Source organism: Psammomys obesus, unplaced genomic scaffold (assembly GCF_907164565.1).
Source record: "Psammomys obesus unplaced genomic scaffold, mPsaObe1.curated_primary_1811, whole genome shotgun sequence".
Taxonomy (NCBI): Eukaryota; Metazoa; Chordata; class Mammalia; order Rodentia; family Muridae; genus Psammomys; species Psammomys obesus.
The window spans coordinates 5294711-5319410 of NW_026596445.1; positions in this window are offsets into that span (position 1 = coordinate 5294711).

Consider the following 24700-nt stretch of genomic DNA (forward strand, 5'->3'; position numbering starts at 1 on the left):
GTGATGGAGCACTCTGCTTATCTATAGAAAATTTTAATAGTATTTGCTCATAGGACTATGAATAATAAGACATAATAAACATATATTATGTCTAACCTTCTAGCATGGATCCTTATGTGCCTGTCACATAAGCATACCTCCAGTTAGCACATCTATGATCCATTTTCTGTCATCCAGCCCGTACACTTTCTTTTTGTCTCTCACAGAACTTTAGACAAGCATTTTTTCAACTTCAAGATAATCATGTATGAAGTTTTTAAAGCCAAATAGATCTAGGTTCAAATATCAGGTCAATGCTCACTAGCATTAGGTATGAGCAAATCACCTGTCCATTTTAATTCTCAGTTTCCTTTGATATAATCAAGAGCTAACAACAATTACAAACCTTTAAAAGAATTAGATCATTATATATATATATATATATATATATATATATATATATATATATATATGTATGTATGTGTGTGTGTGTGTGTGTGTGTGTGTGTCCTATGCTTGGGCAATTCTTTATATGTTTCTTTCAGTCATTATTGTTACTCTCTGTTGTTTGGTTTTATTAATACATGTCTTTTATTTTAATAACCTTATAAAATATATTTGTAATATACATATAGGATAACCTTTAAAAATGATAGTAGAATGATATTAGGAGAGATTTCATTATTTAAGTATGTAACAGCGACATGAAAGTATCAGTATACCAGTAAGGTTGCACCACTAAATGCATAGCATCCATTCATATAAAGCTACGAACAATTTTTAAATTGTGGCTTTTAAAAATAACCCAATTTTTTATTGTATTTTCCTTCAGAGACTTGTAATATTCAAGTGCATAGAATCTCCAAATCATAAATACCCATAAAGTACATGAAAACATGGACACAAACAATCAAAGTACTTCTTGGAAAATGGACTAATTTTTTAAATAATTTTAGTATCTAAGCTTTTGCTAAACTCAACAACCACATTGCTCCAGTATTAATTGTTTTCTACTTTTTATAAGTAAGGATTAAATGGAAAACACTTAATCATCTTTTTTCCCCATGTTTATGAGATGATGTTTGTACAGATACAGATGGAGATCTATATATGAATACACAAGGGTTCCCTAAATGAAGAGAAATGTTTGTGTATGTGTGTATAAAAAGGGATTTATTGAATTGGTTTGCAAGATTCAGTCATATTACTCCAATAATAGCTGTCTAATTCTAAAAAGACTGAAAAATCTCTAGCTGTTCAGTGCATGAGGTTAAAAGTCCCAGCAGTCCTAATCTGACACTAGAGACCTAGAAGTTTCCTAGAGAGCTGCTGCCAATCTCTCTATGGCAGATTCACAAAGTTCTAGCACCATGAAGGAATGCTGCAGCAACTAGGTAGATTAACTTGCCAACTACATCGAGGGCATAGAGGCAAAAGCAAAATTATTTTTTCCATGTCATTTTATCCAGGCCACAATGCTGCACAGATTTAAGATGAGTTTCTTTATTCTACTGATTAAAAAAAAAAAAAAAAAAAAAAAAAAAAAAACTCCTCGGAAGTGTCCAGCAGCTTGGACTTTATTTGACCTCTGATGCAGATGCAGCCAAATTGACAACCTAGATTAGCCAACACACTTACTGTGTGTGCACATGCATGTATGTATATGGAAGCCTGAGAACAACCTTGGCTTGTCATCCTCCCTAAGACTGAGTCTCTTGTTGGCATGGGATCACCAAGTGGTTTTGGTGGACGGCTCAATTAATCCCAGGCATCCTACTGTTTCTGAATTTTTAGTGCTAGGATTACAATTTTATTATACTCTGCCTAGTGATTTTATGAGGGTCCTAGGTATTGAAAGAAAGTCTTTTTTTGCTGTTAAGACAAACCCTTTACGGACTGATACACCAGGATTCATCATCACCTAACTCATTACTTAGTGAATGACTTTGCTAAATGAGTTATAGAAAGCAGTAGCAAATGCAAAGGAGAGATAAAAATTAGACATAACTGCTTATTCCACAGCCAAAGATTGTCATGGTTGTCTCTGTACGTTTATCAACATTCAAATACAACTTCATGAAAGTTTTTGAAGGAGCTACAGTCTTTATTAAACAACAAAATTTATTATAAATGATACAACTTTACATTTCTTCAAACTTTACATAATTATTTTCATTTGCTGCTTCATATGAACAAATGTTACTCTTGCAGATTTTTTTTTTTTAGTTTCATTCAGAAATGGTCCAGAAATAGAGCATAAGATGCTCGTTGAGCCTAAGCTATCATTCAATGTCAGGGTAATCAGTTATAGTAAGTAACATTTGTGACTTGATTAGGAGATCATAATTTGTCTCATAGAATGCTATCAAGCCCTTTTCTGTGGAGCAAATAGAAAAGACAGAAAGAAATTAGTAAATTATACTTGTAAATGTTTTTTTTTGCTCAGAAGAAGAGGTTAAATGAGAGTTAAACCCAAACTTTTCTAATACATGGTTTGGGCAGAGCCCAAGAATTTTTTATCTAACTATTCCTAGGAGTAGGCCTGGAAGCTTCTAGCTCCAAAACAATATAATCCTCTGCAAGACTGACCTTGAAGGCTTCAGCTTCCAGCTTTTATTTGCTAACTTAGGCCTCGAATGTTTTAGCCTTTCATACTTACTATTGAAGAAGCCCACACTTTCCAGGTCTTCCTGAACTCTGGCTGGATTGTACAGTTCAGCTGTTCTGGCCCAAAACTCCTCTCTAAGCTGACTTCTCTATACATCTCACTGCTTGGAAATATTGCCTATGAACTCCGTAAACTGAAATTCTTGAACTGAACTGCACCAAACTGTAAAGTACTATGAACTCTATTGTATTTTCTCCCTAAACTGCCTCCCTCATTTCCTCTTTTTCTTTCCCTCCCTCTCTCCCACTCTCTCTCTGCACTGCTCTGAAGTTGCCTCTCTTTCCTTTCTAGTCTATTGAGAGTTGGGCATTTACTATTTCTAAGTCATCTGTCACATCTTGCTGTGATTTGTCACTTTGTCTGTCCCTCAATTAGATCTCATTGATTGGGATTAAAGGTGTATACTAAAGGTTTGCCCCTGCTCGAACAAATCTGAGAGTTGAAAACAGTGGGAACCCCTTTGCTTCCCAGTGATGCCTTCAGGTAAGTGAATGGACCATGAAGTGATTGCACGCAGAGCCCCAGATCCAGAGTCCTTCTATGCTAACAGCCAGATATAAAATCCCTCCTACCCACACCACCACTGTAGGAAACATAAGGATCCTTGGGACAGTGTTCTCTACATGGAAACCCCTGTTCTGCGGGTCTCTCAGTGGGGTCCAGGCAAACAATTCCTGGAGCCCAGACAGATATGAATATCAAAAGGACAGTACAACAGACAAGGTACCTGAGTATGTGCATTGCACCATGAACAGAGCCAGTACCCACTCCCTCAATTATGCCCAAATGGTTCTGGCATCTACACACTCCAGCACCATATCCTTCCAGGCATACTTTCAAACACACTTTCGTGCTTACTCACAAACACACCTGCAACTTTCTTCCACTAGCTACAGCTGAAACACCAACATCCACTCTCAAACTGGTGGACCTCTCTCATCTTCCTGAAGAATACTTCAGAAATGAGAAACAGACTTACCCAGTCTAAAGTACAGACTCTAAGAATGAACAGAGAAGGTTACAGATAAGCAGATGGCTAGAGTTCGGCATCCAACAACAATCAGAACATCATGTCCTCACCAGCAACCCCAAATATCAATGTATATTTTAATACATTGGAAACACATGAAAAAGATCTCAAATCTATGCTTATCCAGTTATCAGAGGCACATAAAGAGGAAACAAACAAAACTCTCAAAGAAATACAGGCAAATGCAGCCAAACAAATAGAGGCACAAGTAGTTGCATGTAGAGAGGAAATGAACAACAACAAGAAAAATAGAGATCATCATGGAAAGACAGGAATCCACATTCAAACAGATGAAGGAAATGGTGCAAGACATGAAAACAGAATTATAATCAATAAAGAAAACACAAACAGAGAAAACACTGGAGCTGGCAAAATTTGAGAAAAGATCAGGAACAACAAAGGTAAGCATCACCATTAGAATAGAAGAGATGAAAGAGAGAATCTCTGGTGCTTAAGATGCAATTGCCAAAATTGTACATCTCTCAAATAAAAAGTAAAACGAGAAAAGTCCCAAGTACCAAACATCCAAAAAATCAAGGATGACATGAAAAGTTAAAATCAAAGAATAATAGGAATAGATTTTAAAACATTCCAGGCTCCAAGGTACAGAAAATCTTTTTTAGGAAGTCATAAAACAAAAATTTGCCAATATAAAGAGATATCCGCAAATATACAAGAGGCCTACAGAATACCAAATAGACTTGACCAGAAAAGAAACTCCACATGTCACATAATAGTCAAATCACTAAATTTAAGAACAAAGAAAAAATATTAAAAGCATCAAGGGAAAAAGGCCAAGTAACATATAAAGGTAGACCTATAAGAATCACACCAGGCTTCTCAACAGAAATTATGAAAGAGAGAAGATCCTGGGCAGATGTCATGCAGATTTTAAGAGACCACAGATGCCAAGCCAGACTACTATACCCAGTAAAGCTTTCAATCTACATAGATGGAGAAAACAAAATATTCCATGAAAAAAATGAACTTAAAAAATATCTACAAAGCAACCCTGAAGATACTAGAAGGAAAACTAAAATCCATCCAAAACAACTACACCCAAGAATACACATGATGTGGATATACTTCACAACTAAAAATTAAAAAAAAAACAAGCATTGAAACAGTAACACCACCAACTCCACAAGAAAAGGAAGAACATTTATTGGTCCCTATTATCTATCAACATCAATGGATTCAACTCTCCAAAAAATAAAATAATAATAATAATAATAATAATAATAAAGACAGAGACTAACAGAATTGTTGTGGAAACAGGATCTAACATTCTGTTGCATCAAAACAACAACAGCAAAAACAACAACAACAACAAAAAAAAACAACTCTGCAACAAAGATAAACACAATCTCAGAGAAAAGGATGGAAAAACATTTTTCAAGTAAACAGACTCATAAAACAACTTAAGTAGCTTTCCTAAGAGCTAATAAAATAGACTCTCAACCAATATTAATCAAAAAAAGATGAGGAGGGACTCTTCATTCTCATTAAAGGAAAAATACACCAGGAGGAATTTACAATACTGAACACAAATGCCCCAAATACAAGAGCATCTGCATTTTCAAATAAAACATTGTTAAAGATTAATTCACACATAGATACCAAAACCTTAATAGTGACACACTTTAACACTCTGTTCTCACCGAGGGACAGATCACCTAGGCAGAATCAAATTAAAGAAATAATGATCCTTACAAAGGTCCTAAATCAAATGGACCTAGTAGATGTCTAGAGAAATTTTCACCCAAGCTCAGAAGAGTATACGTTCTTTTCAGCACCTCATGGAACCTTCTCTAAAACTGACCATATAGTCAGGCACAAAGCAAGCCTCAACAGATACAAGAAAATTGTAATAATCCCCTGAATCCAATCAGACAACCATAACCTAAAACTAGACCTCAAAAACAACAGAAATATCAAAACCTACACACACATGGGAACTAAACAACTCTCTGTTGAACGATAGCTTGGTCAGGGAAGTAATGAAAAAATAAAAGAAATAAGATACTTCCTAAAATTCAGTGAAAATGAAGGCAAAAGTTACCTATATGAAACACAAAGAAAGCTTTGCTAAGAAAAAAAAAATTCATAGCACTAACGGCCTACAGAAAGAAGTTGGAGATATCTCACACAAGTAACTTAAAGACACACCTAAAAGCAATAGAAGAAAAAAAAAAGAATAAGACACATCCAAGAGGAGTAGATAATTGGAAGTAATCAAATTCAAAGCTAAAGTCTATTAATTAGAAATAAAGAAAACAATTCAAAGAATCAATGTGACTAAAAGCTGGTTCTTTGAAAAAATCAACAAGATAGACAAACATTTAGCCAAATTAACTAAAAGGCAGAGAGAAACTATCCGAATGAGCAAAATCAGAAAGGAAAAGGGGACATAACAATAGACACAGAGGAAACCCAAACAATAAATAGGTCTTATTACAAAAGATTATATGCCACAAAATTAGAAAATCTAAAATTTATGGACAATTCTGCTGATAGATTCCATTTACCAAAATTAAATTAGGATCAGGTAAATAGATTAAATAGTCCTATATCTCCCAAGGAATTAGAAGCTTTCATCAAATGTTTCTCTTCCAAAAAAGCACAGGGCCAGATGGTTTCAGTGCAGAATTCTACCAGACCTTCAAAGAGGACCTAATTCCAATTCTCTTTAAATTATTCCACAGAATAGAAACAGGAAAAAACATTACCAAATTCATTCTATGAGGACACAGTCACCTTGATACCTAAACCTGATGAAGACCCCCCAAAAAGAGAACTTCAGACATATCTCTCTTATAATATTGATGCAAAAATACTCAATGAAATACTTGCAAACCAAATCCAAAAACAAATCAAAGATAACATCCACTATGACCAAGTACACTTTATCCAAGGCATGTAGGGGTGATTCAATGTACAGAAATCTAACAATGTAATCCACCATATAAACAAATTGAAAGAGAAAAACAACATGACAATCTCCTTAGATGCCAAAAAAGTATTTGATATAATCTAACACCAATTCATTTTTAATGTCTTAGAGAGACCAGGGATACAAGGCACATACTTAAACATAGCACAGAAAATATACAGCAAGACTATAGCCAACATCAAACTAAACATAGAGAAACTTAAATCAAACCCACTGAAATCAGGGTAAGGGCAAGGCTGTTCACTCTCTCCATATCTCTTCAACATAGTATTTGAAATCCTAACTAGAGCAATGAGACAAGTAAAGTATATCAAGCGGATACAAATCGGAAAAGAGGAAGTCAAAATATCACTATTTGCAGATGATATGATACTATAAATGAGTGATTCCAAAAATTCTACCAGGTAACTCCTTCAGCTGAGAAACACCTTCAGCAAAGGGGCTGGATACAAAATTAACTCAAAAAAAAATCAGTAGCCCTCCAGTTTATGAAAGACAAAAGGCCTAAAAAGAAATTAGGGAAACTACACCCTTTTCAATAGCCACTAATAACACAAGCAAGTGAAAGACCTGTTTAAAAAAAAAAAAAAACTTTAAGGCTCTGAAGAAAAGTTTAGAAGGTGGAAATATCTCCCATGCTCAGGGATTAGTAGGATTAACATAGTGAAAATGATCAACCTTCCAAAAGCAATCTACAGATTCAGTGCAGTTCCCATCAAAACACCAATGCAATTCTTTACATAAATTGAAAGAGGAATTCTCACTTTCACATGGAAAAATTAAAATAAATAAATAAATAAACAGAATTTCTAAAACAATCCTTTACAACAACAGAGCATATGGAGGTGTCTCCACCCTTGATCTCATGGTGTACTACAGAGCTTTAGTAATAAAAATTGCATGGTACTGGCAAAGAAACGAAACAGTGGATTAATGGAATCGAATAGAAGACCCAGAAAAAAACCCACCCACCTATTGATACTTGATTTTTGACAAAGATGCCAAAATCATAAAATGGAAAAACAATTGTATCTTCATCAAATGGTGCTTCTCTAACTGATGTCTACATGTAGAAAAGAGGAAATAAATCCATTTTTATCACCCTGCACAAAACTTAAGTCCAAATGGATTACAGACCTCATATAAAACCAGACCCACTAAAACTGTTAGAGAAAAAGTAGGGAAGAGCCATGAACTCATTGGCACAGGAAACCATTTCCTGAATAGAACACCAACAGTACAGGCTCTAAGATCAACAATCAATAAATGGAACCTCATGAAACTGAAAAGTTTCTGTAAAGCAAAGGATACTGTCATCAGAACAAAATGACTGCTTACAGAGAGGAACAAGATCTTCACCAACCCTACATCTGACAGGTGGTTAATATCCAGAATATGTAAATAACTCAACAATTTTAAAAAGCTACAAATCAAGTAATCCCATTAAAAAATGTGGTACAGAGCTAAACAAAAATTCTCAGTAGAGGAATATTGAATGACAGAGTAATGGGAACCCTCCTCCATTCCTGATGGAATATAAGTTTGTACAACAACTTTGTAAATCAATCTGGAGCTTTCTCAGAAAATTAGAAATAGTGCTACCTCAACATTCAGCAATGCAATTCTTAGGCATATCCTTGAGATATCCAGCTATACCTAAGCATCCAGCTATACCAATCCTAGGGAAATATTCAATATATGCTCAAGTGTATAACAAGGACATTTGCTCAAACATGTTCATAACAGCTTTATTCATAATAGCCAGAATCTGGAATCATCCCTGATGTCCCTAAACTGAGGAACAGATACAGGAAGTGAGGTACATATACTCAATTGAATACTAGTCAACAATTAAAAACAAGGAAATCATTAAATTGCAGATAAATGGTGGGAACTAGAGAAGATCATCCTGAGTCAGTTGTTCCAAAAGCAGAATGACACACATGGTATATACTCACTTATAAGTAGATATTAGACATATAAACTAAGATAAACATACTAAAATCTGTACACACAAGGAAGCTAAGCAACAAGGATGACCCCGAGTAAAATGATCACTCCACACTCAGAAAGGCAAAAAGGAAGGAACAGGAAGAGGGAAAAAGCAGGGAACAGGACAGGAGCATACCACAGTGGGCTCGACCCATCAGGGTATCAAAGCAGACACATAGCCAAACTTTGGGCAGAATGCAAGTAATCTTATAAAACTAGGTGGAGATAGAAAGACTTGGAGTGGACAGGAGCTCCACTAGGAGAGCAAGAGATCAAAAACTTATGGGCACAGAGATCTTTTATGAAACTGATAGTCTAACCAACAACCCTGCATGGAGATAACATAGAATCCCTAGAACCCCTGCACAAATGTAGCCCATGGCAGCTGCGTCTCCAAGTGGGTTCCCTAGTAATAAGAATAGGAACTCTCTCTGACATGAACTCTATGGCTGTATCTTTGATCACCTCTCCCTGAGGTGGGAGCAGCCTTATCAGGCCACAGAGGAAGACACTTCAGCCAGTCTTTATGAAAACTGATATGCTAGGCTCATATGGCAGGGGAGGATGTCATCCTCTATCAGTGGACTGAGGGATGGGCATGAGAAGAGAAGAGGGAGGTAGGGTGGAATAAGGAGGAGATGAGGGAGGGGGCTACAGCCTGGATAAAGTGAATAAACTCTAATTAATTGAATAATAAAAAAAATTTAAAGAAAAGAAAAATAAAGGTAACACCTCAAGTCTCCTAATGTAATGTGGTATCAGCCATTGAAAACAAGTGAGTGAATATGGCCATGGCCCAATAAACTTATGGGAACAGAGCATTCCTCATAGTTACCCACAGCCTGAGTTACTCATTGCTTCACTCTTGTCATTACAAATTAGTTTGGTATGTTATAAGATTTCTTTAAGGTTTTATAGCAAATAATTTTTAACTGGCTCTTTTTATATGTTGTATGATACTGTATACATTATTATAATTATTCACTTTCATTGCTAAATAAAAAATGCTTAGATACATTAAAATTATTATGAAAACTGAAAAAAATAATTATTTTATTTATATTGATATATATTGTTTGCAATATATATACTTACATTTTTGCATTTATTAATACATCATAGTTTGGCAGTAGTAGAAATAAATAATAATATTTACATGCACACACAAATATAATAGTAAAACTCTGCAGTATTAATAAGTGAGACAAAGAAATTTACTGCAGAATAGTGGACAGAAAATAAATTAATATAGTCTCCACAGACGTTAATTATTATTACTTAACAAAAGCAAAGTAAATGTGCAACCAAATTTCTGTACCAAACAATTCCAAGAGCAGTGGACAAAGCTTTAAAAAATATGAGCCTCCTGGGTTCATTTTCATTTGAATCACAATAACCACACATCTATTGATACACATTTCATTTGTATCCATGTTTTTTTTATTTTTTTAATGAGAATGATTTTATTTTATTATTTTTTAAATTCTTTTTTTAAATTTTTTTATTAATTACACTTTATTCATTTTGTATCCCCCCATAAGCCCCTCCCTCCTCCCCTCCCGATCCCACCCTTCCTCCCCTTTCTGCATGCATGCCACTCCCCAAGTCCACTGATAGGGGAGGTTCTCCTCTTCTTTCTGATCTTAGTCTATCAGTTCTCATCAAGTGGCTGCATTGTCCTCTACTGTGGCCTGATAAGGCTGCTCCCCCCTCAGGGGGAAGTGATCAATGAGCAGGCCAATCACATTATGTCAGAGGCAGTCCCTCTTCCCATTACTATGTAACCCACTTGGACACTGAACTGCCATGGGCTACACCTGTGCAGGGGTTCCAGGTCATCTCCACGAATAGTCCTTGGTTGGAGTATGGGTCTCTGGGAAGTTCCCTGTGTTGAAATTATCTTGTTCTGTTGCTCTCCTTGTGGAGTTCCCGTCCCCTCCAGCTCTTACTATTTCCCACTTCTTACATAAAATTCCATTCACTCTGCCCATCAGTTGGCCATCAGGCTCAGCATCTGCTTTGACGGTCTATACTGCAGAAGCTTTCAGAGGCCCTCTGTGGCCGGTTTCAAGGTTGTTTCCTGTTTTCTTCTGGCTTTCAGAGGCCCTCTGTAGCAGGTTCCGAGGTTGTTTCCTATTTTCTTTTTGTAATTACAATTTGTTTTTAGGAAAAATCTGGGACGAGGCAAGGCTGACCACTCCCTTCTTATCTCTTCACCGTAGTTCTTGAAGTCCTAGCAGGAGCAATAAGACAACTAAAGGAGACAAAGTGGATACAAATCATAAAGTTAGATGTCAAAGTATTACTATTTGTAAATGATATGATATTATATTATACATGAGTGACCCCCAAAATTCAACCAGAGAACTCCTTCAGCTGATAAACATCTTCAGCAAAATGGCTGGATACAAAATCAACTCAAAAAAATCTGAAGATCTTCTATATACAGAAGACAAACAGGCTCAGGAAGAAATTAAGAAAAAAACATGCTGACAGCAGCCACAAACAACATAAACTACCTAGATGTTACTATAACCAAAGAAATGAATGACCTGTATGCAAAATATGTATATAAACTTCATGTCCATGAAGAAAGAAATTGAAGAAGATATCAGAACATAGGAATTTGTGCAATGCTCATTTATCAGCATGATAAACATAGTGAAAATGTCTATCCTATAAAATGCAATCTACATATTGACTGCAATTTCCATCAAAATACCAACACATTTTTTTGTTTATAGAACTTGAAAGAAAAAACTCAATTTCATATGGAAAAACAAAACACAATAGCAAAAACAATCTAGTACAATAAAAGAGCTTCTGGAGGTATCTCCATCCTGAACCTCAAGTTGTACTATAAAGCAAATGTAATAAAAACTGCATGGTACTGACATAGAAACAGACAAGTGGATCAATGGAGTCTAATCGAAAACCCCCAAATGAACCCACACACCTAGGGAAACTTGATTTTTGACAAAAATGCCAAAACTATACAATGGAAAAAAGATAGCTTCTTCAGCAAATGGTGTTTGTCTAACTGGATGTCTACATGTAGAAAAAATTAAATAGACCCATATTTATCACCTTTCACAAAAGTAAAGTCCAAGTGGATCAAAGACTTCAACATAAAACCTACACACCAAATCTATTAGAAGAAAAGTGGGGAAGAGTCTTGACCTCATTGTCACAAGAGACAACTTTCTGAACGGAACACCAACAACACAGGCTCTAAGATCAACAATCAATAAATGGGATCTCATGAAACTGAAAAACTTCTGTAAAGCAAAGGATACTGTCATAGGAACAAAATGATAGCCTACATACTGGGAAAATTTCTTCACCAACCCATCTGACAGTCAGCAAATATCCTATACATGATGTATGAAGAACTCAAGATGTCAAAAAGCAACAAACCAAGTGTTCCAATTAAAACATTGGGTACAGAGCTAAACAGAATTCTCAACAAAGAAATATTGAAAGGCAGAGAAACAGTTAAAGAAATGTTCCAGCTCAGTCATCTGAAAAATGCAAATCAAAAAGACCCTGAGATTCCACCTCACACCAATCATAATATCTAAAATCAAAAACTCAAGTGGCAACCATGCTGGAGAGGATGTAGAGAAAGGGGAACTCTCCTTCACTGCTGGTGGGAATGTAAATTTGTTCAACCACTCTGGAAATGAATCTGGTGCTTCCTCAGAAAATAGTAGTGCTACCTCAAGTCCCAGCTATACTGCTTCTAGGCATAAACCCAAAATATATCTCCATTCAGTAAGGACATTTGCTCAACTATGTTCATATTAGCTTTATTTATAATAGCCATAGTCTGGAAACAACCTAGATGTCCCTCAACTGAAGAATGAATACAGAAAGTGTGCTGCATTTACTACTCGGAATATTACTCGGCAATTAAAAACAAGGAAATCATGAAATTTTCAGGCAAATAGATGGAACCAGAAAAGACCATCCTGAGTGAGGTAACCCAGAAGCAGAAGACACATCTGGTATATACTCACTTATGAGTGGATATTAGCCATATAATATAGGATAAACATACTAAAAATCTATAGTACTAAAGAAGCTAAACAACAAGGAGGACCCTAGGAAAGAGGCTGAAACCTCACTCAGAAAGGCAAACAGGATAGATATCAGAAGTAGAATAAGCCAAGGAACAGGACGGGTGTTTTCCACAGAATGCCTCTGAAAGACTCTACCCATTACTATATTGAAGGAGATACTGCAACTCAAAGCCAAACGTTGGGCAGAGTGCAGGAAATCTTAGGGAAGAAGAGGGAGTTAGAAAGACCTGGAATGGACAGGAACTCCACAAGGAGGCCAACAAAGCAAAAATACCTGCTCCCATGGGTTCCTACAGAGACAATTACCCAACCACAGACCATGCATGGAGAGGGATTTTACCCCTTGCTCAGAGAAAGCCCATAGGCTGCTGAGTTACAACTAAGTTCCTTAGTAAGTGGATCAGGAACTGTTTCTGACATGAACTCAGTGACTGGCTCTTTGATCACCTACCCCTGGGGACTGCAGCTATACCAGGCCACAGAGAAGGACAATGCATCCAGTCCTGATGAGACCTGATAAGCTAAAGTCAGTTAGAATGGGATCAGGCTCTCTCCTATCTGTGGGCTAGGGAAGGGGCATAGGGAAAGATGAATTAAGGTGGACAGGACTGGGATGAGACACAGGAGAGGACTAAAATGATAAACTGTAATAAACAAATAAATTTAAAAAATAAGAAAAATAGCAATTTCCTTTTTGACCAGATATTTTTATACCCTTCAAACGCAATTTCCATATGATATCTATGCCATATCTTGTTGCCAGTTGCCACCACATACTCTAGAGCAAAGGTTTTCAGCCTTCCTAAATCTGTTTCCCTTGAACATAGTTCTTCATGTTGTGGAGACCAGAAACATGAAAGTATTTTTGTTTCTACTCTATAAATGTAATTTTACTACTGTTATGATTCTGATATGCAAGATACCTGATATGAAACCTCTATAAAAGGGTCATTTCAACACTAAAGGAATCACAGCTTACAGGGCTGAGGAACTGGTCTCCGTAGTCAAGGCAAGTTTTACACAGTGTCAGAATCATAGACAATGCTGTTTACACTAGGCACAATTATTGCTAACAAGGAGTCAAATCACTAGGCAAAAATCAAAACATCCATAAGTTTGGGAGTGATTGTAATCCCCTTTGCATTTTTACCTCTTTAAAATAATTTTGTTAGTAAATAGACAATTGTCAGAAATTCTGAATTAATATAAGCCAGAAAGGAAAAGATAACAAAAGTTAAATTTGTGATAAAGTCAAGAAAGAGATAAAAAATTATGCTTATTTTTTCTAAACATAAGCTCAGAGGATCATTAATTTGAGCATGTTTGCCTGAGTGGTATTGGCAGAGCATAATTATAAATAACTGTAGTTATTAGAGTAGTTGCCTGTAGATACACTGATAAATCCATTGGCTTCATTGCTCTAACATGAGTTTCAAAAGGCCTCTATCTGACACTACTCATCATTCTCCCTAAATGAATTTTTTACATCTTTGTGCTGATTAAAGCTCATTGCTTCAGGTCATATTCTGGAAGAACTGATTTGAAAGATTAACAATATGACCATATATTTGCTATAAAAAAACTGAGCACAAATGGAATGCATTATTTCATATTCCTACACAAATTATGCATTTGTCTTTCTAAAGCATGCTATAGTCTATTTGGATATAATTATTTTGAGTGTGCTTCATTTTATTTCATTACCACCTAACTTACTACTTTGTTTTATTGTCCTCCAAGTTTTGGATTTAATAGAAAACAATCCCATTTTCTGATCTTATTAAAGAATTTATGTGGAAATGGAATTCATATAAATAACCTCACCTTAACAGATTACTACCTTCGATTTACACATGTCGGTTCAAAGGGCTCCAAAATTTAATTATTTTGCTTATTAGCAAAATAGCTATATTTAGTCATTTATAATTGTGTCTCTCAATATTGGTTTTTGCATTATTAGTAATTCATATAAATAACCTCACCTTAACAGATTACTACCTTCGATTTACACATGTCGGTTCAAAGGGCTCCAAAATTTAATTATTTTGTTTATTAGCAAAATAGCTATATTTAGTCATTTATAATTGTGTCTCTCAATATTGGTTTTTGCATTATTAGTAAATCTTTGGGTAATCTCCTATCTTTTGCTTTTGTTTTCTTTTTAAGAGCATACTCAAACTATTGATGGACCAATTTAAAAATGTTCTGCTAGTTTTTTTCATGTAAATTTTTTTCATTTTGATATTGGAAGAACTTAATAATTATTTGTTGTCATATATGATAGGTATTTTTAGTTATTTTTTTCTCAATAATGTAATAGAATACCTGAGCATAGCTGCTTAAGGAGAGGAGCAATTGTTTTAGTGCATAGTGTGACACCATAGTCTATCATAGCAGGAAATTCATGGTGGCAGAAACATGACTCAAATTGTCAATTTGCATTCATAGTCAAGAAATAAAGACAGATGTATTCTCTTTGTTTTCTCTGTTTCTTCACTGTAGGCTCCCAACTCCCATAGAATGGTAACATTCCAATTTAGGGTGGGTCTTGCAAACTCTTCTGACCTAATCTAAAACTCCCTCACAGACATCAAGTGGTGTATCTCATATGTAAATTTATAACCAGTTATGTTGACAATCAGAATTATCTAGTTACCAGGGTAGACACTAGTTATTCAGTGCTGATCTGGGATGCTGGGCGAGCTCTACAAGAATCTAAATTAGGTGTCTTAATATCTTCTCGGATACAAAATTAATTCTCATCAAAATCATATGATACAAGGAAATTCTACAAACATAGTGTATTATTATACCTGATAACATATTCTGATAATTGCATTATTAATTTTATCATGTAAACATCACAGACATTACTTTTATAAATCTGGCTTATTATACTCTTAAGATATGTGTTATTGCCTATTGTTTCTAAGCATCAAACCTATGCTTTATATTACTTCAATAAACATTGTAACTAATTGTAATACCATAGTATGTTGTATTTTGAATATTAAATTTCTTCCCTAAGTTAATGTGTTTGTATTCTTAGTACCTGTGTTGTTTGTCACAACTTGATATGAGCTAGGGTTATGTATGAAGAAAGAACTTCAATTAGTAAAATACTTCCCAGCATGCAGAGAGCCCTCACCAATACCCTTTGTATATATATTATGGCTTCCTGGTTAGTGTTTTTATGGGATTCCTGAGTATGTGAATTAGTGCATCTCTGATTTTTAGACTTCTCTTGAGCTCTTTCTCCTTCTGTTTGGTCTCTCCAATTTTAATGTGATAATATTTTAGCCCAATACATTTTATTTTGCTTATTTTAATAATATCTCTTGGAAGCCCATTCTTTTCTAATGAAAGAGAGAAAGTGTGAATCTGCCTGTGAGGGGCAGTTGGGAAGTTCTGCAAGGAGTAGAGGATGGGGAAACCATAATCAGAATATATTTGTGAGAAAAGACTATTTTTTAAACATTTTTTTTATTTTTTATTAATTACACTTTATTCATTTTGTATCCCCCCCATAAGCCCCTCCCTCCTCCCCTCCCAATCCCACCCTCCCTCCTGTTTCTGCATGCATGCCCCTCCCCAAGTCCACTGATAGGGGAGGTTCTCCTCTCCTTTCTGATCTTAGTCTATCAGTTCTATCTATCTTAGTCTATCAAAAGTGGCTGCATTGTCCTCTTCTGTGGCCTGGTAGGGCTGCTCCCCCCTCAGGGGGAGGTGATCAAAGAGCAGGCCAATCAGATTATGTCAGAGGCAGTCCCTCTTCCCATTACTAGGTAACCTATTTAGAAAAGACTATTTTTAATAAAAGAAAAATGCTCCCATTTGATTGACCTGTGGGAAAATCTGTGGAGGCATTTTCCTCATAAATGGTTAATTTGTGAGAGCCTGGCCCAGATGGTGCAACCCCTCTGCATATTTTTCTGGTCTATATAAGAAAACAGTCTGAACAAATTATGGGGAACAAGCCAGTAAGTAATGTTTCTCCATGGCCTCTGCTTCAGTGCCTGCTTCCAGGTTCCTGTACTGCTTGGGTTCATACCTCAACTTCCTTTAGTGATGGACTATGATCCAGATATGACAGCACATAAACCATCCCTAAGTTGCTTGTGAAAATGGTGATTGATAACAGTTATGGAAACTAAGAGAAGCCCTAAACTGGTATTAAAGTTTAAAGATATTGTAGAACCTTTAGTAGTTTAACCTTGATGGAATAAGAGGGTCAATGGGGATAAGCACTCTAGTTTCATTCTTCTTGCTGCAATTAGACAGGTTGACCAAATGCTGTGAGGAGGAGCATTATGTCTAATTTTGTTTGTGAACATGGCACACTTTGGAAGAAGTGCCCCACCAGATTTTCCTGTGGACATGCCTTTGGGGAGGATTTTCTTTAACAATAATTTGGAAGAGTACCCAGACAACTGTGAACAGTTACTCATGCATGTGGCACTATTCACCATAGTTTGTTTGACCCGCCAGGAATGATATTAGTAAAGAAATCTGATCCTAAAAGTCATCAATAGCTTCTCTGTCAGGTTGGGGATTCATGAGTCTCAGCCTACACAATGCTGGAATGCTGACTGGAATGAACATGTGTAGGAAGTAGACCAACTATCAATGCTGTGAGTTGTTGGGTTCATTGGTCCTTTCTTACCATATCCAGAGGACTCTGTTTTGTTCTGTTCCTCTCTGACATCTGATTAGTACAGTTTTTCTGTAGACTCTTCTGTTATGGTCTCTGAGGGTTGGGAAATATAAGTATGATATAAATACCCTATTTGTGGATGAGTATTGTATAAATACTTATTACCTACACTTTGTGGAGTTAGTTGTGAGTTTCTTTGCTAACCACAATTTTTTTCACATGAACACAAAAAGTTTTCTGATGATGTCTGAAAGCTAATCTAGGCAAAAGTTTGAATCGGTGTCAAATTAGTGAAATAACAGTAGTAGAATCACCCACCTAGGGCCTAAAATCTCCCCAAACATGGTATCTTGTATATTTATAAAAGCAGAATCTTTTTCTTTTTTCCAGTGGAGTGGGCTTTGGATTCAGGCAGAAATGGTTGGTTACCCCCAAAACATTTTGCCATGCTTTTTGTTACTGTAGTCCATAGTATTAACAGCTAGAAAAGAGTGCTGATGACTTTTACCCCATCACAATATTCTACAATCTGTCAGTAAATAAATGCTGAGCTAAAAAAAAAAAAAAAAAAAAAAAAAAAAAAAAAAAAAAAAAAAAAAAACAAAAACAATAAAAAACCTTGTTCATTTCATCAAAACTAAATTAGAAACTAGAGATTTTGTAATTGCATGCACATGATGTATATGTATTCCAATGTGCTGGTATGTGTGCATATAGACATGTGCACACATGTACATATATGTGATGACAAAGGTCACTGCCAAAGGATTTTATCAATTAATCCCTACTTTGTTGGGTATTTTGTTGTGGTTCATTTTACTTTTTAAAACATAGGTTTTTTAGATTATAATATAATATAATGCAATGTAAAGTAAATATTTTCTACTTTCCATTTCTTTTTTTAAATTTATATATTGTTTAATTAATTACAGTTTATTCACTTTGTGTTTCAGCTTTAGGCCCCTCCCTTGTCCCCTCCCAATCTCACCCTTCCTACCTCAGCTCTTCCTAAGCCCCTTGCCTAGTGCACAAATACAAGAGGACCACCTCTCCTTCCATCTGATCCTAGTCTATCAGTTCTCATCAGGACTGGATGCATTGTCTTCTTCTGTGGCCTGGTAAGGCTGCACAACCCTCAGGGGGAGGTGACCAGAGAGCAGGCCACTGAGTTCATATCAGCGACAGTTCCTTTCCCATTACTAGGGAAATCACTTGGACACTGAAGTGCCATGAGCTACATCTGTACAAGGGTTCTAGATTATCTTCATGAATGGTCCTTGGTTGGTGTGTCAGTCTCAGAAAAGACTCCTGTGCGTGGATTTTCCTGCTCTACTTGTGGAGCTCCTGTCCCCTCCAGATCTATTTGTCCTTTCTTTCATAAGATTTTCTTCACCCTGCCCAAAGTTTGGCTAAGAGTCCCAGCCTCTGTTTCGATATTTTGTAGTTATCAAATTTTTAAATTTTTCCCATTCTATCTTCAGATCTTGAAGCGTTTTGTTTTTTTTTTAAATTTCCTTCACCTTATTCCTTTCAATTCTTTCACCTGTTTGTTTGAACATTCTTCTTTTTCTTTTATTTCTTTCAGTGACTGAATTATTTCCTCTCTGAAGACCACGAACTGTTTGGCTGCTTCTTCCTGTATTTCTTTAGGAATGACCATAATCTGTTTGAATTTATCTTCCTCTAATTCTTTATTCGTTTTATTTGTTTTTTCCACTAACTTCTTCATAAGCATAGATGTAAGGTCATGATAGGGTTTCCAGGGCTTCTTGCCCCTGGATAACTGGCTTCTGGATATGCCATATTGCTTTGACTTTTGTTGGTTGTGTTATTCTGCTGGCCTCTACCCATCTACCTGTCTCAGTCATTGGCTGTTAGTTTCTGGGACCGCCTAGATACCTGGGCTGGGGAGAACTCCCTGGGCAGGAAGATGGTTATTCCTGAATGAGGCCTCCTCTTCTTTTTGATTATGGTTAACTGAATGGGAGTGTTTCTCAGGAATTTCCACAGCTCACCTCGGGCTTATAGACCTGTGTGGTAAGTGTGGTTGTAGGTAGTCGGGGGCGGGGGGTTTCTTATCTCACCAAGAGAAGCCCTGGAGACAGCTGCCCTGCTGCTGGGTTTCTAACTCTGAATTTAGTGTGCTGCTGCTGCTGCTGTTGCTCTTACACTGTGTTTGCTGGGTACAGTCCTCTTGAAGAACCAAGGAGCCCTTCAGTTTGTTCAGTTTAGCTAGGGCGACATATTGCACCTTGGCACAGTGTCTGGGGATGATCCCATCTATTCCAGGTTCTGTAGGTCATAGGTTGGAGTTCTGCGTCTCAGTACCTAAGTGGTAATCAGTGGGAGGTGTACACAGCAGCACTCATGCATTTAGCTGGAGGCTAGAGCCCAGAGCCAGCAAGAGCCCAGAAACATTTGTGGAGCTGGGTCTCCTGTGGTCAACCCTGTTGTTTCCTCCATCGTGGCGTTTCCTCCAGACAGGAAGACCCGGTCTGTGATGTTTTGGGGTCCATAGTTCAGTCTGGGATGGTGAGTAAATTACACAGGTGCAGATGAGTAGCTCCATGTGGGCAACCAGGTGCTTGCAGGATCCTGAGAACTTTTCCCAAGAACTTTTAGGGGGAAAAGGGTAGGCTGAATGCTCTGAGGTCAGACCTACTTTTTTTCCCCACTGTGGGGTTTCTGTCCAAAAGAGAAAATCAGTCTCTGGTGCCCTGGGTCCCACAGTTTTGTCTGGGACCTTGAGTGGGGCAAGTAGGCAGGTCTCTGCACTGGTGGATGAGCTCTGACTGGACCTTGGGACCTTTTCAAGGAATTGTCTGGGTGACCTTGAAAGGGTTAGACTAACTTTGTAACCTGTATGTCTTCTAAAGCCTATAGTTTTGAGCTTTAGGTTCAGGTTAAGCTAAAGCCTCTTAGTACCTTTCCAGAGAATGGAAAAATGTGACCCTATCTATGAGGACAGATAGAAAAAAAGGCAAGCAAGCAATGACCTTCACTCAGCAAAAAGAAAAACTCCTGTCTTTGAGATAGCATTTCTTAGCAACAAACCTAGACTTCTTCTGAGTAGCTTTTGACCTCCAGCCAAAAGTCTGTAGCCCCTAATCTTCAAGGATGAGCTAACCACCCCCACCTTCAATTGCAGCTGCATCCACACTTGGCAGGACTGGCCAAGCTTGAGCACCTAAGACTAACCAATTATCTTACTTTATAGCTTCCTCATCCAATCCTAAATTGCCAAGACTGCAACTTCAAATCTCCTGCAATTTTTCTTTTAAAAACCTAAAGGCCTTGGTCTCCCGGTGCCACTCTTTGCTGACCGGCAGGGGTGACCCCATTGCGCAATGGTTAATAAACCTCTTGCTTTTGCAACCAGTCTTGGTCTGGGGCAGTTTCTGGGAAGGGCGCGATCTTGAACTCCTGAGCTGTGAGACCCCAGGTCTTACAACCTGAGGTTGGTCCCAACTGCTTCCTTTACAGTAGAGTTTTCTCTCAACTGAGAATCTCAGTCTCTGATATTATGGGGCCCACAGTTCAATCTGGGATGGTGTTCAGAGCATGCTTGTGTATGACTCTGGGTTGGACACTTAGCACCACCTAGGACACAGGAACTCTTCCAGGGTTTAGGTAGATGACTCGAACCAGATTGGTTCCCACACCATGGGGTGTCCTCTCACCTAGGAAACGCAATCAGGTTTATTATTTTGAAAGCAAATATTTTTTTACCAATCTCTTTTTTCCTGTCTTCTTTCTTGTGATTTTTATAAAGATGTTTCTTCCCTCAAAATATAGTTCTCTTTTATTATGTAGCTAATGTCCACTCATAAGAGAGTGTATATCATTTGTATCTTTCTTCTTCTGGGTTACCTTCAGGAAGACCTTTTCTAGTTCCCACCATTTGCCAGCCAATTTCATGATTTTCTTGTTTTTAATTGTTGAGTAGTATTCTATTATGTAAATGCACTACACTTTCTGAATCCATTCCTCCATTGAGGGACGTCTAGGTTGTTTCCAGATTGTGGCTATTAGAACTAAAGCTCCTAAGAATATGGTTGAGCAAACATTCTCATTGAATCATGAGGCATATTTTGGATATATGCCTAAGAGTGGTATAACTGGATGTTGAGGTAACACTATCACTTACAAGTGGATATTAGCCATATAATATAGGGTAAACATATTAAAATATATGGCCCTAAAGAAGATAAATAAAAAGGAAGACCCCAGTGAAGATGTTTAGTCCTCATTCAGAAGGCCAAACAGGTGAGTCATCAGAAGAAGGAGGAGACAAGGAACAGGACAGGAGCCCTCCACAGAGGACCTCTGAAAGACTTTACCCACCAGGGTATTGAAGGAAATAATGAGACTCATAACCAAACTCTGGGCAAGTGCTGGAATCCTTATGGAAGAAGATGGAGATAAAAAGACCTGGAAAGAACAGAAACTCCTGAAGTAGAACAACAGAGCCAAAATTGTGGGTCCAGAGGTGCCTTCAGACACCAGTACTCCAACTAAGGACCATGCATGGAGAGGACTTATGACCCTTATTCATAGGAAGCCCAGTGACTGCTCAGTTTCCAGGTGGGTTCCCTAGTAAGGGGTGCAGGGGCTGTCTCTGACATGAACTCAGTGGCTGGCTCTTTGATCACCTTCTCCTGAGGAGGAAGCAGCCTTGCCAGGCCACAGAAGCAGATGATGCAGCCAGCCTTGAGGAGACCTGATAAGCTAGGGACAGATAGAAGGTGAGGAGGTGCTCCCCTATCAATGGATTAGGAAAAGGGCTTAGGGGGAGAAGAAGGATTGTGGGTGAGCCTGAGAGGAGACAAGGGAGAGGCTGCAGTGGTGATACAAAGTGAATACATTGTAAGAAATAAATATAATATAAAACCCAATTTTCAATATCATTTTATTGTGATAAATAAATAGAATTTTGAAAATTCTAGCATCCTAAAAAATTAAACAATATCTTTGAATGTTTTATGGAAAAAGCATCATGCAAAATAATATATTTCTATAAAATAAAAACATGGGGGTGATTCAAGATGGTGGTCCCTGGAAGACACTGTTTCTCATGAGCAGTACAACAGTGACTGCACAGAGACCAGCAGACCAAACACTGGGACCTAAAACACCAGCAATTGTGTTTCCCAGGTGAGAGTAAACCCCACGGTATGTGAAGTAATAGGGTACGGGTCACCCAACTAAACCCTGGAAGAGTTCCCACGTCCCAGCAGGCTCACATCCCAGCAAGCTCTTGGTTGCCAACTCAGAGCCACTCGCCTGTGTGTTCTGATCATCATCAGAGACTGAACTGTGGGACCCACAATACCAGAGACTGGTATTTCCTGTTGAGAGAGAAAAAAAAACACTGTGAAAGAAGCAATTGGGACCAACCTCGGGTCACACAGACAATCCCAGGGAAAGGTCCCAGGGTCCTGCAGGTGCTCAGCTTCCAGCCCAGACACCTGCTTGCATGCCCGACTCACTGTTCCAGACAGAACTGTTATCCGCAGGGCATTCGAGACTGGGTTTCCTTGTTGGGAGGAAACCCCACAGTGAGGGAAACAACAGGTTCAAAGTTAGGGTAGTCTGCCAACTCCACTCCCCACAGAAAGTTCTTGGGAACAGTTCCCTGATTCCTGCAGGCTCCCAGTTGTTAGCACAGAGCCACTATCCTGCTCATGTATGATCTACTCACCTTCCCCGACAGAACTGTAGACCTCAAAACACCACAGAATGTATCTTTTTATCTGAAGGAAACCCCATAGTGGTAGAATATCAGGTTACCTCAGGACACCCAGCTCTGAAAAAGTTTCTGTGTTCCCCTAGGCTCAAGTCTCTAGCTTCCTGTTACACACAAGAGTGCTGTGCTCACCTGCCACTGATTATCTCTTGAGTACTGGGTCACAGAGGTCCAACATCAGACATACAGAAGCCTGAGAGCAACTGGGTCAGCCCGCAGATACTGCTCCAAGGTGCAACCAGTCATCCCTAGCTAAAGTGACCAAACCTAGGGACTCCCTGGTTCTTCAAGAGGGCTGCACCCAGCAAACACAGTATAAGAGAAGCAGCAGCAATTCATTAAATTCAAAGCAAAAAAAGCAGGTGCAGAGCAACTGCCTCCAGGTCTTCTCCTTGTTAGAGGAAAGAGGGCTGTGCCCAGCAAACACAGTGTAAGAGCAACAGCAGCAGTTCACTAAATTCAGAGCAAGAAACCCAGCAGCAGGGAAGGTGTCTCCAGGTCTTCTCCTTGTGAGAGGACAGACCTCCTGACTACCAATGACCATAGTTACCACAGAAGTCTATAACACTGAGGTGAGCTGTGGCAATTCCTGAGAAACACCGCCATTCAGTTGACCATACCCAAAAAGCTGAGGAGGCCTCTTTCAGAATCCTGCCAAAGGGATTTTCACCACCCCAGGATTCCTGTCATGACCAGAAACTAACAGCTGATACTTGAAACAGCCAGATGGTCACAACCAATAAAAGGCAATACAATATGGCATATCCAGAACCCAAGTTATCCAGGGGCAAGTAGCTCTGGATACCCTAACATAAGTGAAAATCAAGAAGATGACATGACATCTATGTTTATGAAGAGATTAATGGAGGAAAAAAATAAAATTCATGAAGAATTAGAGGAAGATAAAGTCAAACAGATTATGACCATCCGGAAAAAAAAAAAAAAAAAAAAAAAAAGATGCAACCAAACAGTTTGTGGACCTCAGAGAGGAAATGCTTAAATCACTGAAAGAAATAAAAGAAACAAGAAACAGGAATGTTCAAACAAACAGGTGAAGGAATTGAAGGAAAATACAGTTAGATAGGTAAAGGAAATCAACAAAACAGTTCAAGATCAGAAGATAGAATTGGAAAAAATAAGGAAAACACAAATAGGGAAAATCATGGAGAGGAAGAACATAGGGAAGAAAACAGGAAATAAGGAGATAAGCATAACCAACAGACTACAAGAGATGGAAGAATGAATCTCAGGTGTGGAAGATATGTTGTGCCAGATTCACGAGACCCCAAAAGACCACCAAGAGTAGAGCTCTTGGCAAAACACATGATGATCTTTTTATTACAAAGTAGCTTGTGCTCACACACTCTCACCACTGAAGTGGTTGAGAGCAGAGAGCCTCCTTCTCAGGTTAGATGGGTGATTTAAAGATTTTGGTCACTTCCTGCATGCCCACAGCAAGGGGATTCCTGCCTGGCAAGTGTCAGTTGGTCGAAACACAAAAGGGACTCTTGCATTTTGAATTGATTGGTTATAGGAAGTCCCCTAAATCATCATCTGGCTTCCCTTGTTTGGCTGTCCTAGGAGAGAGGAGTCAGT